The following is a 15,714-nucleotide window of genomic DNA, read 5'->3' on the forward strand; positions in this document are numbered from 1 at the left end:
AAGACTACTACTCTTAAGAGCCAGGAACAAGTTGACCTGAAGAGCAAGAGAGACATAACAGAGACTGGAAGAGATGGTAACATTCAAGAAGTCCTGGAGCGGCGTTCCTGTTCTCACTGTTTCTGCAGTAAAAGAAAAACCGCAGCTGCACCGGGGAGGATGCCTGCTTATGGAAAAGGAGGGAGAAGAGGAAAAGAGAAGAGAATAGAGGGACGAGAAGGAAACGCAGACAGCTTTGCACTAGCAGTGAAGAACTAAAAATCGAGGGTATATTTATTTATTTATAACTGAAGCAGCACAGAGGCCCAGCATAGATCCCTTTACTCAGCTTGCTAGATTTTAAACTAGTTTGGCCATCTTTTGTGCAGCCCAGATATTACCTAAGCTTTACGTAAAATGTCGTGATTGCACTCTAACTTGGGTAGTTCCACTGCCAGAACAAAGGCAAAGACAGGAGACTTCAAGTCTGATTTTGAGTTCATAAGAATGTAGAAGTGAAAACACTCCTGTAAACACAGAACCCGTTCAGGAGTAAGAAAACTACAGACAGAATCTTAGACTGTACAATTACAGGTTTACTGAACTTAGGGTCTTTGCAAGCAAAATATTTCTAAATAGGTGCAAATGTTACAAGTGGGAAACTTCTGAACAGACATTGAAGTACAACAGAAGCTGACTGGCAGTGAATGTGGTCAGGCAGGCCTGAGAACAATCTACAGGAAAAACAGCAGCACGAGAGAAGCTATAAGCAGCAGACTGTTAGAGTCAAAGCTATTTAACTAAAGATCTCAAAATAAAGCCCAAAGGGAAAAAAAAAAAGGGCAAAATATATTATGCACAGGTAAAAGTACCAGTCATTGGATTTCGATATTTTGGGGATGCAAAAGTACTACCAGAAATATTTCATGACTTCTTGTAGAAAACACCAAAATTGCAGCAACTCAGGTCTAAGTAGATTTGGAATTTTGACTGATACACACCTGCAAAAGGAAGTTACGGGATTTCTCAGAGGGAAATGTTTCAGTTAGCCATTAACCACAAAGAAATCAGTCTGTGAAAAAACTTCAGGCACATTCCCCTTGATACTTTAAACACCCTTTATATTTACAGCATCCCGTGAATGCTAATGAGTGCCCTAAATCACAAGATTGATACTTGGCTTGAAAAAAAAAATCCCAGTATTGATCTGTATTCTGTCCCATTTGAACACAACTCCAAAGCCTGCTCTCTATCTTGAGTCAGATTATTGCCTCCTTAGGATAAACCCCAGCCTCTCCAGAATTTATTTCTTCTGTAGTGGGAGAAACGTGTTTTGCAATGTGCAGAAGCATTAGCTTTTTGGTAAAGCACGGATTAAGAATTCCCAGATAAGAGCCTGGGTCTAACCTATCTGCATAAAATTTGCATCACAAGACTACGCACAAATCGCTTCCACACACTCATTACACTCTCCTCCTGACTTGTGCTGGTTTCACTGGAGTAAAAATAGTACTAATTTGTTCTTGTCAGAGCCACAAACAGATGTGAAGTGAAAGCCAGTGAGGCCAGCTAGTAAACTCACTGAATTATGCGAGTATCTTTAAATGGTGTTATCAGAAGGAAGAGATAGATTATAATTCAAAAGTAAGCTTGCAAGATTGTTAAGAGATGAAAATACGCTGACTGATTCAAAAGCACATAAACATATCTAGACACTCAAATATACATACGCATACGTACATCTTGGCAAATCTATTTTTCTGCTTCAAAGCACCCAATACCCCACATTGTCTGCAGCCTATTTTCCTGCTAGATGTATTTCCACCTTGCAGGGGCTGGCAAAGTAGACTACAGAAAAAAAGGCTTTAGAAGTTTCTCAAGGTAATGAAAGAAAGCTTAATCCACGCAGCTCCTTTCTGATAGGAAAATTCACATTTGAAATGACAACTTGCATCACGCTGAGGCAATTTACAGGTGACAAGATACTGTATTAGCTCCCCAACGAGTATGATAAGTTAAACTGCAATTCAGTCTTAACCACCAGCCAGCTGCTGTAGAGGGAATAAAAGGAGAAGCCAAGTAAAAACGGCCCTGCACGCAAAGAGGAGTTGCGGGATCAGGATCAGCAGCACACGGTGCACCAGCGCTGGGAGCACGTGGCCAGCTCAAACTTCAGGTCCGAAGCGAGTCGTGTGTGGGACTGACCCTGTGACTGGGGGACCGTCAATCAATCGGTGGCAGAATTTGTGCTGCCCACCCACACATTGACAGCCCTTCTACTTACACTCCCTCCTCCTCTACACGGCCACCACAGCACACTTTGCACAAGGCAGTAAGAGGCAGTTTAGAATGCATTTCTAACACTGCCGTTTCAGGCTCCTACATGGCTTTGCTCAGGATTTGACCCTAGAAACTATGAATATTTGTTGGAAAGCTGCGTTCCTAGAACAAGATGATAGGCACGCATATGATTCAGGGAATTAGGGATCATCTAATCAACCCTGGGAAGATGACTCAAAATCTTGAGCTTCTTTTTCCTCCCACCATATGTTTCTATCAGTCAGAAGCTTATACAAAACCAACATGAAGTCATGCATCTCAAATACAAGTTCATAAACAAACAGTATTTAGATTTCTTAGTATATTATTTACTTTTTGCATATGCATCAATACTGTATGACTAATATCCTCTTTTAAGGTCTATTTCTGATACGAAGCACTGCTATAAAGATATCATGATGAATACACCCCATTTGATCATATAGATAGCACACATGTATATGTAAAACTAAGTATAGTTAATGGTGTGATTTAGCAAAGTTTTTAAGTGATTATACTTAAACCTCCAAGGGGTCAGAGTCTCAAAACAAACTAAAAAAAACACCAACTATATGCAATCTAAATTGTTATGGGAGATTTTCTCTCTGTACCATGTTTATACCAAAGATGAAGGGACTGACAAACAATGTGTCGTTCAGAGAACTCCAGGTTCATTCAGGTGAGAGTGAAACTCATTTAGCTCACATTGTTCTTTCAGCTTTTAACCACAGGCCCAGCCACCTCCTATACGTTCCTTTAAGTGTGAACCTTGTCCATCCGTACAAGCTTGCCACAATTCCTATAATTAGGAGAAGAGTGGCTGTTTGTTAACCCAATGTCAACTGACACACTGGGCCAGTAGTCAAGCAAGAGGAGACACGTGACCTTTCTGTTGACCTGAACGACTAGGTGATGACCTCCGTGGTCCAGCCTGTAAAGGAAAGGGAGCATTTTAAAATGGTCATTATGATTAATGGTTTTCCCAGGCTAGGCCAAATGAGTAATTGCTCAACAAAAAAAACCCAGGCCCCAAATAGTTAGCTTTATTACCTGAAGATATCTTTTCAATTTCTAATCCTCTTTGCTGTAAATGGGAATTACATGGAACCATTTTTGATTTGTACTGTAGGAATTCAAATTAAGCTTCTCGGAATAAAAGTGTACATAATTAAAATACATTCCACCTGCAAAGCAAAGATGTCTTTCACAACTCCCAGCTAGTAAGCTTTGCTTGTAGCATCCCAGTATCACTTGCAAAAACTTGATTTCCAAGGAAGATGTTTCAGAAGAAGAGATAATTAACAAGATGAAATTGTTAGAAAATTAAGCATGTTTTTTCAAGTTCTTCTTGAGTGAGACAATTGTCTCTTATTGTTCTGAGTGCATTAGCAATCTGCTCTGTCAGCCCCAAAACATTTGCCATGCCAAAAACTGAACAATTCAGCATTATGAGTTACCAGCCTCTATTCTGACACAACACAGACGAAGTTACATATATTGTTGCTCACAAGTTCACAACACGAGAGAGCTGTCAGTAACTTCGTGACAGGGTATTGCCAATGTTTACCGTTAAGTGAAATGTTGTTGGCAAGACCACCCGATTCGCTTTCATAACCTCTCTAATCTGCAAAGGAATGGTAAATTTAAGAGATAAAGCCCTGAATATTCTACTAAAGCAGTGACTTTTCCTAGCCACCAAAAGTTAACTTATAAATGACAGATACTTGTGCAATTAACTGCAGAATTCGTCTTGCGTGTTGGTGAACAGGAAGACACTCAGTTCTGAGATCTGAAATCCCTGGGCACTAACTTTGCAGGGGGGGGCCGTTCTTCACATCTGCTGGATGTCAGCGCAACTGCCTTCAGAATCGGGCCTGAAAAATTTTTGTTCCAAATTACTTCTTAAGCATCTCTTTCAGTATAGAGGGTGAGCAGAGCACCTGTTAGACTTAGGGGAGCTCCAGGTCACAGGATGATTGCACATTAAAAGGTTTCATGGCCTAGGACAAGGTCAGGGTCTCTGCCATTTATAAAACACAATAACTATTGTCAGAAAGCATAACCTATAACAAAAGTCCCAAAGACAACCTAACAACCATATGCAGATGCCTCCAAAATACCTTTCCATTGTTAGCAGTTCATCAGAAGGAATATATCCCTGAAGAACCAAAAAAAAAAAAAAAAAAAGTGTAAAAATCTGTTAGAACTCCAGAAGTACAGGACAGAAAATCTCTGGAACTGATGGAGAAATTACTGACTGGGCACCTGCTATTTGCTTGCCTAACACCCACAAATATTTTATTTTATTTTACTTTAATTTAATTATTTTTTTTTAAAGTCAGAGAGGCCACCAGTAATACCCTTCTGCCTATTTCCATGGAGATGACAGCTCTGAGTTTGGAATTCCACAGCTTACGATTAATTTAAAAAACGTTACCTGTAGACTTTAATGGAGAATCCATACACTGCAATAGTGAGAACATGGAATCATGAAATACTGCAGTCAGTCCAAGAGTTCAGTATTTCATTTCCTATGAGGTCAGTGATTAAGTTCTCACTGAAAAATGCTAAGCAGTCGACAAAAGTAAAGGTTAACTGACCACTGAGACCTGGTTGGAACAAAGGTTGACAATGATATAGACTATATAATGTAGTTTATCTATTTCCTTTTTTATTTTTATTTAATCTTGAACAGTACCTACAGGTAATATAAGGAGATATATCTTACAGTCTTCTAACTAAAAGCAGTAAATAACAGAAGTTGTCCTCGTATGTAGTTCCTTGCTTTGGAAAGGAAAATGACATTTGGAAATCCGAACCCTTGAAATGCTAATGCAATTGTACTGTCTTTATGCATAATCACTCAAACTGAACATAAAAATATTAAAGTGCAAATGTTTACTTGCTCTTACATGCAGGTAAAAATAGTCATTTCTTTCTTCTTAGAGAGATTTATTCATTATATGATTTTTTTTTTCCTTAAAATCAGCTTTTTATCTCTGGACTATCTTTGGGAAATCTTTGCTTAAAAGGTTGCCTTTCAAGATTGCTGCCCTTATCAACTGCTCTCTCTTCTTTGTCTTGTCAACCTTTATAAAAGTTTAAACTCCTGACATTTTCTGCTTCTTTTCTGCATCTGTAGTTCCTAACTTGTCTATGAGAATTGGCTCATCTACTGGATTAAAACTGCTCTATAAAAACTGGCTTCAGAGTGAAAAAGAATGTCAGAATTGGTTTCAACTGCTATGAGTCATTACTCAGTACTATCCTTTCAATTACCCAATTTCCTATTTTTGGTGGATTGAGCACCTACTCCCTGTTCCAAAGTGCTGAAAGCTTCTAAAATTCTCTCCTCTACAAAAAGGGCACAGAAGGACTGGGAGGTCGCAGAAAACACATCTTCCTCTGCTTTCCCTAACATCATAAACTAGTCTTCGTTTTTCTTAAAACATTGAATTATATGATGTTTTATTCCTCTTTCCCCTCTAACTTTTCCAGGTGAAGCATCTATTGTTGATTTTGTGAATTGGCTCAGCTGTAACCACATGGCAGCAGATACATTTAACTATTACCATGAAGGATGAATGCTGGCAGAATATGGCTATAAATCTGTACTTCCCTGTATCACATCCTTCCACCCCATCCCCCACCAAGTTTTACGGATAAAGCGTTCAAAGAACTGCTGACATGCAGACACTAGTAAGAGCTTGCAACCATCTAACCTGGCATCTGGCTGAAAGCACTCTCCCACCCTTTACGTTTTTACTTTTAGAGTAATAGAAATAACATCTCAAATGGAACTTCTCCAAGTTCTTATATCCTTCTGTCCTCCCAAGAGTGTTCTCAGTCACGTCCACCCAAATTCTTACAGCTCTGTAAGTTCATATAAACCTTAAGAAAGAAACATTTGTTTAATCACACTAGTGGCACTCACCATCGTTCTCTGTATCCCCTCCAATAACTGAGATCTCATTTTTAGTTTTGTATGTAATTGTTTCAAACTCACTTCCATTAGACAGCTCAAATAATGCTGAATGTGTTAGGCCTGCAGCGTTCCCATGATCTGGAGCCAACACAACATCCAGTTCTATGTTCACACAGTCATTTGACATGTCCTTTTGTTTAAAAAAAAAACGGTATTACCTTATATTTTGTTGCTAAGTAAATTCCAGAAAAAATGAGATCATTTTTATTATTATAGAAATCCTGAGCCTATGTGCTCCTTTCACAGACGTAAATGAGCAATCCAAAGCCCTAATCAGAAAATAAGCCCCTTCAAAGTAAAAATAAAGCCTAAGTAATATAAAGCTTTATTGCAGACTAGGCTCAGTTATACCTCTTGAAAGGTTTCAATCTACCTATTAGTGATTTGTTTGGGCATAAGACCCATTCATATTGCTAAGGGATTTGTTTGAGAAAATACGTTGGTACCATTTTAATAGCCTTCAGTAGACAGATATTGTTGACAGCACTCCACATGAAACTTTACTTGCTGGATGACAGAGATGTGCAGCACTTAATCATGAGCTTTATCGATCCATTCAAATCCAACATATGTTTACCAACAGACAGAATTCACAGCTGCTTGGGCACATAGAATCCAGCCATGGAATAAGATTTTAAAAGCTTCTAAAACTACCATAATCATTGCTATTGTTTTGGTCCTGATTTTTACATTTTCACTAGAAATACCAGACGTAAACTACACGTCTCATAGCACTTTAAAAATTCAATCTATTATTAAAGAGCTGAAGTCAGATTTAAGTTATTTTACTACTTCCATTTGGTATATATTTTGTCTATGAAAAGAATAAGCAAATAGTATAGAAGAAAAAAGACTTTCTCTTCCTTCCTGTCTCCTATTCCTCCCTCTCCAAAGCCCTGGAGACTGAGCATGTTCCTTAATTGGTTTCAGCCTGCTATATCCATCTTTGCAAATCACAGTGCACCAACCAGGAGTTAAATTCAAATTTAGGTGCAACAGTGATGAAATACAAGATCTGACAGCACTAGATTATTTACTCTCTTTAATCCTGTTCTGACTGGGGGAGCTGGAGGGGGGAGAAGACTTCTGCAAAATATAACAAAAAGATGTCTCTGTTGAAAAAGCAAAGCCTAACAAAAAGAACACAACAGAGTTGAAGCTTATATTGTGAGCTCTCTAGGACAACTACCACCTTCTTGAGCCATGTTCACATCATGCCCGACAGAGTGCTGCTAGCCTATGAACAGAGTTTCCAGGCACTTCTACAGTACAAAAAAACCTTATTATTGATAATCCACAAGTGGTGACTTTTTAACACTTTGAGAGAGAGCTTATGTGTCTGAATGCTCAATGAATATCTAATGCATACCCCTGAATCCAGTGCCTCCTCAGCCTGGATGCAGGAGTTATTAAATTTGACCATAATTCTTTATTAAAACATAATATGGGAATACGTGTGTATGCAGAAATTGATGCAGAAGGGAGAAAAAAAAAGAATCAAAGAGAGTGAAATTGTTTCTTGGGAATGACTGTTGGCATAATTTTAAAATATACTTTATTTATATTAAGTTCCAAGCTGCGCTAAAGGGTTTCAGTAGCATATATTTTATTCCCTGTTGGTAACAAATGTGTTTCACTTGGCACCACTGCTATATCAATTGCTACAGCCTCCATCCATCCATCACTAGGTAATTTTCAAGACCTGAAAGATTTTCTTTTAAATACAGCTGTAACTCATTAGCTTCTTTTTGACAATCTAGTTGCAATGCACTTCTTCAGTTCCTTCCCCCCTCCGTGTCTCACTGAATGATAGCATCATTTTCATGCCTTGGTTTTGACTCTAAAAAAATCAATAAAATTAGAGTGTCACAAGTATGGTCAAAGTAACTCTGTTATCCTTTCTGTTTCTGGCTCTCAGTTAAATTATTAAGCTCTATTTTACCAATATTTTTGTCTTCTTGAATTTATTTGGGTTGCTTGTACCACAGCAGGGACAGAAGTGGCTATCTAATCAGAGCAGAAATTGCAGGGGAAAGGGGAGGGGAAATGGGTATGGTCATCTCTCCCATCCAGTAATTCCTTCTCAACGTACATCTGACAACAGACCACACAGATTTATTATCAGCTCACCCCTTGGCTCTTAGCGCTACCAACCCTATGTTGACTAAGGGGTACATACCGTGTACCATCTACTGGGAAGCCCATCTAGGCAGAGACAAACATCAAAGACTCAGTTTACTGAACCTGTTCTACCTCTGTGGGAAAAACCTCAAACCAGGACAAGGTCTAAATGAAGCCTGAAAACAGGGAGCGTAAAGGCCCAGCCGCACATAGATACTCTCCTGGTAGGACACTGCCCTCAGCTACATTCACATTTCACAGACAGTCCACAGTAATTGCTTCGGCAGGGTTACAAAAAGCAGCAATGTTTTCTCTGCCTGACAAATCTGCCACCACAGCAGAAGAGGGGGATGGTTACAAACTGTAGCTTCTTGAGGTGTGGACCACCGCTCACAGACCATAAACTATTCAAAATTTTAATCTATTGAAAGAGCAAGACTCTTGAGACCTGAGGAATCTTTAGTCCAGAGAAGTCAGTCTAGACTTCTTTGCCCTTTTCTTGAATTCATTTAGAAGTCATAGCCAGACACAAGAAATAGTCCCATTGCAATGTTTACAGTCTCCACAAAACATTCATGAAACGCTGGAAGCTTTTGTAACATCTATGACGTACACAGAATGCCATGATATCATATAAAGGCTTAATGGACACTTGTCTAGAACTACAAACATGATTCACCCATTGTTCATGAAACCACAACAAGGTACATACAATTAAATAATCTCTGAAACTCTTGTTAATAAAGCTTTTTGTATCTCTACCTCATATGATTCTTCTCAATCTCTTTTTTCCCCATGGAGAGATATAGAACTGTACAGATGTAGACAGAGAACATGCAGGTCTATAGTGTGATGTGACTCAGGAGAGCTGCCTAAGATCATACTCTGTTGTAACCTTTTAGTTTATTGACACAACGAAAAGCAAGAATGAGTAGTAGGAAGTTCACTGCTCTGCCTGCCAATGTTCCTACCTGGCAGGTTCCTGGTCTATAAAGGCTACTGGAGGAAGAGGAGATCAGAAGAATAAACACTTTCTTTATCTTCCAAAACCAGACCAGCTACGTGTTGCCCTTTGCTCAGTATCTACAGGAAAGCAAAAAGGAAGTCCATAAACCAGAGCTTTTTCAGAAACATGCTGCCGCCTGAGCAATCATTCTCCACTGCAGACTTGTCTACAAAGTGCAGCTTAAACGGAAGGTGAGTGATTCTCAGAATGACGTTAATATTTCTTAAAGTTTTGTGCAGAGCATCTGGAGTGTTAGAAACGGCCTTGAGGAAATACCACCAAAAAAACCCAAGCAGAACAAAACAGTGAGCGTCTGCACGTCATTGTTTTCAGTCTTGTCAGTTCACACATGAGGGACTGTAAGACCACATAACTTGCTTAAGGTGAAACACTTCTCTTGAGTTATGAATCCTTCTGTCATTTGTAAAACAGAAAAGCGAAGAGTAATACAATGCCAAAACCATTTACTCTATCATACATCTACAGTAACAAACACTCTCTCCACTCTGACACAAAACATTCTTCCTTCCCCTTCTATGACTTATCCACAAAATGGGTGTACACTAACAATACCAAAAAAAAAGTACTGAAGACAAACAGCTTTATTCCCTACTGCATATTTCCTTCCAGTTTTTCAGAAGATAAGTGTAAGTGAATTACATAGAATTACGTGCTGATGCCCAGGGGGCTGGCAATGGGAGGATGCAGGGGTGGCCTCTGTGAGAAGAGGCCAAGGGCTGCCCCATGCCAGACAGAGCCAGGTCTGGTGAACACCAACGGACCCACAACAGGGCACAGCTGAACTCCCCAGCCAAGCTGGTGGCACTTCTGAGAAAGGGCAAAAAATGCCACGCAGATAGAGGAGGATTAAAAAATAAAAAATAGTGAAAAGCAGCAAGGGCAACACCACAGACAATGTAAAAAGAGGAAGAGGTGCTCCAGGCATCAGAGCAGACATTTACACTGCAACCTGTGGAGGATCCCATGCCAGAATTTGTGGACATTTCCTAAAGGAATGGTGGCACATGGAGAGGACCTGTGCTGGAGCAGGGGAAAAGCATGAGGGAAGGAGCAGGACACAGGAACTGCTGTGTACTGACTATACCCCTCACAAATCCCACCTGGGGCAGGTAGAGGACTGTGGAGGAAAGGAGTGAAGTTGAATCGGGGGGCAGGAAGGGAAGGTTAACATTTATTTGTTTCTTACTGGCCAAACCAATTTTAATTGGCAGCAAGTTAATTTTCCCCAAGTCATGTTTTGCCCGCAACAGTAATTTATAAGCAACCTCCTGCCTTTATCTCAACCCACAAGTTTTCTCATTTCTGTTTTTTTCCTATTTTTCCCCTGTCCCACTGAAGAGCGAGGGAGAGAGTGGCTAGGTAAGCATTTCACCGCTATCTAAGGCTAAGCCACCACAATTAGTAACACAACTTCTAGGGTTTTCCTTGAGATTATTCAATCACTTGATGCATTTGACAGAATATTAATTGCTCATCCTACATTTTCCATTTTCTTGTGTCATTCTTAGTCATATGCTCTCTTGGATATCTTCCATTTGTCCGTTAAGCAGCTGTTAGTCTTCTCTACATCGTATATTTGCCAACTAAGCGACCATGTTGAACACGTCATGTTTACAAGATATTCGTTTTACTTCAGAGTAAAACTTTCTCTCAGCATCTGAATTGTTCTTCTTGCACTTCTTCTCATTTACTAGCTACGACCAGAAGTTGCCCAGTGTACATCTGCAACACGTTTAGTGAACAGGCATTTTGCCTTCCCTGCTGATTGCCTGGCAGTGCAAGAGCCATCCTCCAAGGGGGTGTTTTGGGAGGAGAGGTGGGGTGGCTCATCTTAATTGTTGCCACTCTTGATGGACCACACAATATCAAGACTTCACGGCACATTTGCTTCTCATCATCGCTAGCTATTTTTAGTATTTTTCTGCATGTCTCTTCCAAAAGTATCTCCTCTTCCAGATTTCCCGCCTGTCATGGTTTAACCCCAGCCAGCAACTAGAAATCACTCAGCCGCTCACTCACTCCCCCCCTTTTAAAGGCTGAAACAGGGACACCTGCCTCAACTCTCTGCACAGCCTGAAACTCCAATGTTTTAGGATTCTCCCCTTTCATTTAAATATATCTTTATTTTAGCATTCTCTCAATTGCCCCAAGTCAAGATGGATGAGCTTGTATTCTCTCAGATTGCTCTCTGATTCTTTCAAATATATTCCTATACAAGAACAGAAACTTCGTGCTAGAACACAGAATCATCACTTCATTTCACTTACCGTTACTTAGTATTAGTTTATCTTGTTCATATTAATGTGTTAAATATAAAATGCATATACAGACACACACATTTATCTAAATCTATAAATACTTAACACATAAGACTAAGCGGTAGCTGACTCCACTCATTGAATAGTGAAAGATACAAATTTGATTACCTCATTTAACACCAACTTAATTTGTTTTATCCTGAAGTAAAAACAAACACGTTCATATTTTAAAGTCACGACCAAGCAAAATATGTTTCATAGGACTGAGACAACAGTTCATAATTTTCCAGAGAAAGAATACAGGAAATTAAACAAGCATTCTTGCATATATTTCCTGATGTTATTTTCATTATGGAGAAGTAAAATTACGTTTACTCCCTTGACAGCAAAGGTCATACGATCTGATAAAACGTAGTTAATGCACTGAGAATGATTGATGCTTAAATGAAAAAGTCATGTTATTTTATGTAGCAGAAAGTGTTCTCTCTTCTTTATTCTCTCCATATCTCTAATATAGTTATGCTTAATATAACAAAATGGTCTACAACCAAACTAGGGGTCAGAGGAGCCTTATGAATTATGTACTCACATATCCAATAAGTATTTAGCCATCCATGATGTTTTCATAATGATACCATACCTCCTTTGCTAAGTATTTATAGTTCCATCGCAATATTGGGTTTTAGCTTAATCCTTATCCTGTATGAGTACTCACAAACCTATTTTATAAATTTCATGTTTCTCTGAAAGAAGCGGCACTAGATGTTACCAGTAACCATATGTACAATAAGACAAATGCATCCATTCAACTCATAACATCTTACAGGATTTGATTTCAAACCCCTTGAAATAAATCCTGAACGTGTCTTTTTAGCCCCAAAGTACCGGTCACTCATTATTATAGGTAAGTGCATGCTGTCAGGTCTCTTCAAAATCCATACGTGTAAAAGAAAAAAAAAAATCTTCCATAGAGCATACAATTCATGTTGTGTTCAAGTAGAGTTACACTCTTCTGCTATAGAAGCATTTTACAGAGTTGCAGAACAGCTATCGGTGTTTATTGCGCATGAAGTTACCGCGATGTTCTAGAAAAACATTAAAAAAATACTCCCCTGAAACACATCAAGAACACTACTCACTCCCCCCACTTGCTGAACAGTTGTTCGCTGCCTTGACCTAGTGATTCTCCTCCTAGACCTCAGAAGTAGGACAAAAAGCAGGATGATAAAAAAACCCCAAGGCCATACGATATTTTTTTCTGAAGTTGTTTGCTTGTTCATCTGGCAGCATTAATTTAATTTCATGGCAGCGGAGCTGTCATAGGTGATCAGTTGCTCAGGGGTTCCGTATAAAAGTCACAATGAGACAGACAGACCACATAAGCCAGACATTTAACAGTGCCAGGTAACACAAATCTATGGCTTTAAATACATGCACCATTATATTAAGCTGGACTGACTGCACCAATATCCATGCAATCCTGTTTATGAGTGTTGTCTTTCAGGATAGCAATAGTTTACTACTTTCAAATCCAGTTATGATCAGCAATACCACATTTTCTGCTGTGGACACCTGATACAAGCTTTGCGCTGATATTTTGCTTTGAATTTTTCTCTTCCTATTGAAGTCCCACTTTGGTTTGGCAGCTCAGGTTTGAGGTTACCTCACACTGCCAAATCACCATTATGGAATTTTATTTTTTTCTCAGCTCAGGAAGATTGCCATTTGAAATAGTCTCTAGCAACCACTTGCAGTGTCTGAGAAGTGATGACTGTTCTCTACTCCAGGTACAGCAAAAGAAACATCTGAGGTATTACTGATCAGCAAAATATGAATACAGATTTTATTTTTTTTTTTAGTATTACTATGTATACAGTTGCTCATTGGCACAAGAAACTAGACAAAGCCTAGAATATTGTTGGGCTATACTGAATGTAAAGAGAAGTATGCGATTACCAAGTTGGCTTTTTCTTTGGTACCATTTTGTTTATTTACAGTATGATAATCAACAAAATGTAAGCGACAGAAGCAAGCTTCGTGGGTGAGAAATTCAAGCCTAGTTTCCATCCTTTGCAAATGGCAAAGCCAGCCCCTTCCATGGATACACAGCCAAGCTGCTGGCTTGCTTTAGTCCTTTTCATTTTGCCTTCTGTGGTCTTTCTGTCACCTTTGAATCAGTGACCTGCCTCCTACCTATTTAGGCCACCTCTGAAAAATATCTTGGCTTATTTGACACAGCTTCCACATTCTGCTGTGATTCTGATCAGGGTCCTGAAAAATATTTCTACAGCCTCTGATACTGCTATAGAAAAAAAGCATTTAATTGCTCCCTGTGTAACTTCAAATAAAGCTTAAGCAAAGTCCAGACAATAGACCAAAGATTCATTTGTGGGCAGCTGCCACAACTCTGCAACACAGAAATATTATTCGCTGAAGGAAAACAATGATTAAATTTCATGCTTGAATTCGCTGATAAAACATCAAGCTCTGTCAGAGTCAGCCATCAAACTTACATTAAGTCTCAGAGCTATTTGCAGGTGTAGCTTTACTAAATGGAATCTGAGTCAGGAAAAAAAAAAAAGGATGGGGTATTAAAAAAAATAAAATCTGGTCTTCTCCACCATTTCTTTCAAAGCAGACCAAAATACCATGCAAAAGCAAGATTCTATTCTATAGTATTACACATCTTACACACAGACCATTCACTCGTTGCCCTTAAGACTCATTTTAGTTGAAAATCCTGGAGGTCTTGGAGACAGTAAACTCTGGGATGAAATCCTGATTTTCCCCCCTGCCCTTAAATTATTGTCAAAACCCTCTTGACTTCAAGATTTCACCCTAGGTACTAAATGTATCAATATCCCTATTCAATCTTGCTGTTTGTTGCGTAGTTGAGATGCCTCTAATTTTCATGCAAATTAAAGTTAAACTTGGCTACTGAGCTCTTATTTCCTTGCCAAAAACAAACAAGAAAATGCTTGCTTTAGATAGAAGTTACAAAAATTAAAGGGATTTCTTTCAAATTTAAGGCAATAAAAACACTAAGCAATCTCCTCCTAAGAAGGCTTAAATATCCTCTTCAATTCCAGTAAGTTATTTTAAGGAGGAATGAGGCATACAAAGCACAATTGACTTTTCTCCCCTGTAGCGCCGTATTCAGTCAATCAGCGACAGGTGCCTACATCTGTAAAGTTTGGACTGTTATTGCTCAGCAGTACATGGCAGCAAGTTCTCCTTTCTATTGCTTCGTATTCAAATGAGTAACAAAACCACCTTCTAACCACGTCCTTGCTCTTCAGCCTAACCCATCAATATGGAGCCGAGTTCCTTCAGGGCTAATGGAGTGGGTACCATCTGCTATCGATACTGTCCACACGCTCCCCAGTCGAGACTTGTTTCAGGCCGAGTTTCTCTTCTGAGTTAACAGGAGGTGACAAGCCTGGCAGTTCGCAAATTTTCCCCGCGTGACTGATTCAGCCCGGCTGACCAGATCCATGCTAATGAGAATGTGTCAGCTCACAACAAAAACATTTTTGAATAATTTAAAAGTTCAGAGCTTGGTGTGCCAGATAATACAATTCATTGTTTAATTATGGTGCCAGCAGAATCTACATGCATCTACTACAAACGCTGTTGACTGCAAAATCGTCATCGGACCTAACTTTACAACTAAGGCAAAAGGAAAAAAGCAGCAAGACTCCACAAAGACAACTTAAACTTAAGTCAGCAGTACCTTTTATCTTTGAAAGAAAGCCAAGTATTCACAGAAATACATGAAGCCTCAAAATGAAGAATATATGACGTACTTAATACATTATAGCTAGTGTCATCAGTCCTGCTGACACAGATGAAAACAAAGTTTTATGGCCTGAAATTTTTCAAAGACAATACTTAACCTTTTCTTGTTTTTGACTTGCTTGTGGAAGTGTATCACCGACACCATCCACCCACGAAGGCAGAAGTGAATCAAAGAGGTGCTTCAAAACAAGCAAAGAATAAAGATACCTAGGACCACTGGCTTTTGT

The sequence above is a fragment of the Rissa tridactyla genome, chromosome 5, assembly GCF_028500815.1.
Source record: "Rissa tridactyla isolate bRisTri1 chromosome 5, bRisTri1.patW.cur.20221130, whole genome shotgun sequence".
Lineage (NCBI taxonomy): Eukaryota > Metazoa > Chordata > Aves > Charadriiformes > Laridae > Rissa > Rissa tridactyla.